The sequence below is a fragment of the Stegastes partitus genome, unplaced genomic scaffold (assembly GCF_000690725.1).
Source record: "Stegastes partitus isolate 25-593 unplaced genomic scaffold, Stegastes_partitus-1.0.2 Scaffold823, whole genome shotgun sequence".
Classification (NCBI taxonomy): domain Eukaryota; kingdom Metazoa; phylum Chordata; class Actinopteri; family Pomacentridae; genus Stegastes; species Stegastes partitus.
The window spans coordinates 175,295-180,012 of NW_007578554.1; the positions used below are offsets into that span (position 1 = coordinate 175,295).

Here is a 4,718-nt window from a genome sequence, read left to right on the forward strand (position 1 = left end):
CCAAAACATCTGGAGAGGGGCCAAAACATCTGGAGAGGGGCCAAAACATCTGGAGAGGGGCCATGATACATGTACAGAGCTTCAAACATGCCATACTATTTGATCTAATTGAAGTTTCTTCTTTTTAACAAATTTGTATTTTTATTTTTGTTTTTAACAATATTTCATTATTTTTTCTCATTCTTGTTTTTGTTTATTGTTGAATTATTTAATGTAATGAAAGTTTCTTCCTCCTGAATGAACCGTTTCGTCGTTTTATCTTGTTTTTAATGATCGTATGAAGTCAGACTCTGTTCTGTTGTTCTGGTGCTTGTTCGTCTCTGCGTCTGTTTGCAGCAGCTGATGTTTAATTTAAACACATTTACCAAAATAAATTATTATAATCTAAAAAACTATTTTAAACTAATTATTATATAAAAAACAGTATTAAATCAAAATAAATGAAATGAAATAAATAAAAAAACATTCAGAAAGACAGAAAAACAATCAAATTAAAGATCTGCTGAATAAACAATGAAAGTAAAGTCAAACTGAACTTTATTGTCAATGTTTCTACAAACAGAAATAAATGTTGTTTCTACCACATTTATACAAAAATACATAGAAATATACAAATACAACATAGAGGTTGAGTCCAAATGAGTTTAGGAGCTCCAGAACGAACCACCAGCAGGTTTGATAAATGGGATTTCTCTCTGTCTTAGATTCCTGATGCCTGAATGTTCTGATTTCTGGCGACTCCGTCTGAGGTGCCGCAGCTCAACGACTTGTGACAGTCGAGTCGGCGAGTCCTCGGGGAGGCTCACCCCCGACACCCAGCCCGGCCCGGGGGAGGACGGAGGGGAGGCAGGGGGCGGAGGTCAGCGAGGAGACGGAGGCTGAGTCCTGATCCGAAGCCCGGAGCCTCCACAGTTCACTGGAATAAATAAAAAACAGGAATCAAACAGCTGAACGGATGATTAATGTTTAAATAAATGATCCACAGACACCTCCACCAGTCTCTGTTCCAGGCTGTAAATGTGATTATTTCTGCTGTTTGTGGAGCCTCCAGTGGACATTCAGGGAACTGCAGCGCTCGCGCTTTATTTTAATTAAAGGTGATTTCCGTCTCCTGAATGAACCCAGAAACATGGCGTGAATATGAGACACAACCTGGTTTGTACAACATCACATCTGGAATTTTATCTAGTTTTTTTTTTCCTTCTGGAGTTAAATCAGCTCCAAGTGGACGATCGAGGAATTGCAGTTTGTGGTTTTTCTTCATTTCTCAGGTTGCTGCTTGTGTTCGACATTTTATGCGCTTGTGAGGATTCAGAGACGCCTGCTTTAGCTCGTTCCAGCTGCCCAACGTCGGCCTCACTATAAAACAAAGATCACATCTACACCGATAATCTTTGTCTGAACTGCTGCCAGATCACAGCAGCAGAAACTTTGGACACTTTCACTTTTAGCACACTGGCCGGAAGTCTTTAAGCCTCGTAGGAGTCGTTGTCATGGCGCCCATTTAGTAGCTAAACCGCTACATGAACGTAATTAGAATGGCGCCTCCTCTGGGCTCCACCTGGTGGAACAACCAGGTACTGCAGCCGGATGCAGTACCTGGTTTCCGCAGGTATTTTGTATCACGTGACTCGGCTCAGGTAACATAAAGACTCGATGTGGACATCCGTAGACTATGACGACGTCCGAGCCTTGTCAGAGATAACCTGTTCACACACCTGCAGGTCACATGACCAGACGCAGGCGTCGGTTCAAACACCAATCAGGGATTCTGTATTTGTAGAAAAAAAGCACAAACTGTTTCTAAAAGATGCCTCCGGATCTGAGGCCACTTCAGAGACAGAATTTAATGTTTTAAAACAGTTTTAATGGTAATAATAATAATAAAGCCGTCAGCGTGAACTGGTGATGGAGCTGCTGAGCAACGTGACTGAAGACGAGGATTGGAGCTTCAGGGAGGATTTAAACATCAGCTCGTCCTGCAGCTGCTCAGTCTGAAGCCTCAACTTCTACATCAGCGGAGTCAGAGTCAGTCGGCAGCCGATGAGCAGCACAGAGGTTCGTACCACTTAATATTATTATCATTATTATTACTATCGTTATAGTAAAACGTGTTGTTTCCTCCTTTATCTGTTTCATTATGTGAAGTTAATGTCAGTGTTCATTATTATAAAATACTTCTCTTGCAGTCGCTTTATTTTATACAGGAATCATAACTGAACCTGTATTTCTGTATGTTTTACACATGGAAGTCTGTTTTAATGGCTTTTTATACGGAGAATAAAGATGAATTGAACGTTTTCTGTCTGTTATTGGAGCTTAGTTTGTTCCTTTCATGTTTAAGAGTTTATTTTCAACTCACAAATTAAAACTTACTGTATATATTTATTCACATTTTACATGTTTATGCCTTTAGACAGCCTTTTATATTGGTATTTAAACAGAGAATAATGTAGTATTTTATTTCTGTGTTACTGTAAATTTGCTGTGCTGGTTTATTATTTCAGGGTTTACACACAACTTAACACATGCTTTGCATTTAAAGAGAATTTTACTACTACTGGTACAGAAATACTGATGGATTTAATATATTATTACTGTGTTCCCTGAAGTTATTGTATTAATATAATAAATGTGAGAAGCTGCTGACTGTCATCATTTTATTAACATTTACACACATTTAACATGTTTTGTTTTTTCTTTACGACTGATTATTGAGTGAATATAAATAAATGCAACATGTTTTTACAGTTTCAATTGACGTTATAAATGACCGTATCATTACAACTGATTGATTGGTTATTGATCTCGGATCAGGAGATGGGCCTGATGAGTGGACTGAACCAGAACCCTTCTGGACCAAGCTGTGGTGGGTAAACAACAAATAAACAGGAAATAAACAACGACTACGTTCACTAAAGCAAACATATGTGTGCTTTAACTGTTGCAGGTAAAGTTCAGGTGTTCGACTGGTGTCCACCTGAGCAGCTGCAGTGTCTGCACCTGGCCAGCGGGGGGCGACACCACAGTGGCAACATCACGGCTACTGCTGCAGCTGTGAGTGTTTTCATCACACTGCACAAAGTCAGGCTTTGGTCTGGTTTAAGTTAGGTTTAGGCTAGGTTTAAATCAGGTGTGGGTTAGGTTAAAGTCAGGTTAAAGTCATGCCTAAGTCAAATATAAATTAGGTTTAGGTTAGATTAAAAGCAGGTTTAAGTTTGGTTAATGTTAGGTTAAAGTCATGTTTAAATTAGGTTTAGGGTTAACTTATGTCACATGAAGCTAGGTTTAGGTTGGGATAAGGTTTTAGATTGTTTTATAGTTAGAATAAGGTTAAAGTTAGATTGCGTTAAGCTTAAGTTTAGGTTACAATAAGGTTTTGTTAGCATTAGAATCGTTTGGTTAGTGACAGGTTACATTTGGATTATAATCAGGTTTTACCTGAATCAGGAAAAGGTTAGATTTATATTACGTCGAGGTTAAATTTAGGTTAGGAATAGGTTTTACTTGGGTTAGAATAAGCTTCGATTTATATCAAACTAAAGTTAGGGTTAGGATACGGTTTAATTAGTGTTAGAATAAGGTTAGGTTTATGTTATCTTAAGGTGATAAGACGGTTAAAGTCAGGTTTAGATTACAAGAAAGCTAGGATTGGTTAGGTTGGAAATAGGTTAAACTTGAGTAAAGATAAGGTTTGATTTAGGTTAGAATAAGGTTAGGATTAGGTTAAGTTTGAGTAAAGATAAGGTTTTATTCGGGTTAGAGTAAAGTTTGGTTTATGTAATGTTAAGGTTGATAACGTTTTATTTGTGTTGGACAAAGAGTTAAGTTCAAACTTGAGTTAGAATAGTTTTATGTTATGCGAACTGTGAGTGTAGGCTTGGATAAGGTTTGATTTAGGTTAGAATAAGGTTAGATTTACGTTACCTTAAGGTCAGGTTTAGGCAGTTTATAGAGTAACTAAGTACAAGTACTTCACTGGAGTATCTCCACATTTTTGCTTCTTTCTGCTTCCATCAGAGAACATTTCAGTTAAATATTCGACTTTTCGTTTCTGCTGCTTTTATCTGATTTATTCTAATTATAAAAACACAATCTGCACATAAATGATGACGTCATATCACAGATGATTAAAATTCAGAAGTGTGTAGTGTGTGTAGTTGTGTAGTTGTGTAGTTGTGTAGTGTGTGGTGTGTGTCGTTGTGCGTCCGAAGCCTCCTTACAGCCAATATGTCGTCCGTCTAACTGCATCCGTCCACGTTTCACCGCCGGCGGCCGCATGAGTCCGTCTCCACACTGCTGGGCGTCGAGGCCGCGAGCTGCTTTCACTTCCTGTTTCCATCAGCGAGCAGGACTGAACGGACGAATACATACATGAATAAATATGAGAATAAATATGAGATGAACGGATCTGAGCTGCTGCCCCTAGTGGACGGCCTGCAGACTGCAGCCTCCTGACTGAAAATAAACATTCAACATTTAAACAGATATTTAGTTTCATCGTTTTTTAAAATAGTTTTTCAGTGTTACAGTCCATCCATTCATTAATTCATGGATTTGTTCAGTTTGTTTTTTTAATTACAGATTTGTGTTTCTGTTTACGGTGTAAAAAAAAACTGTTTTAACGCTTAAGCTTAGTGTCATTTCATAGACTTTCCATAGAGATAAATTATTGACAGCATCCAGTAAAACCACATCGCTTAATCCTCACCAGGGTC

The 4,718-nt window shown here is 38.2% G+C and overlaps 1 long non-coding RNA gene across 1 annotated transcript; it reads right to left on the reverse strand.

The window, feature by feature from the left end:
* Positions 1-520: 520 nt before the first annotated feature.
* On the reverse strand, positions 521-4,495 carry LOC103365256 (uncharacterized). The gene is made up of 2 exons (XR_520597.1): positions 4,224-4,495; positions 521-916 (listed from the first exon to the last, which is right to left on the reverse strand). It is a non-coding gene; the product is annotated as an uncharacterized LOC103365256 (long non-coding RNA).
* Between the last annotated feature and the right edge of the window lie 223 nt (positions 4,496-4,718).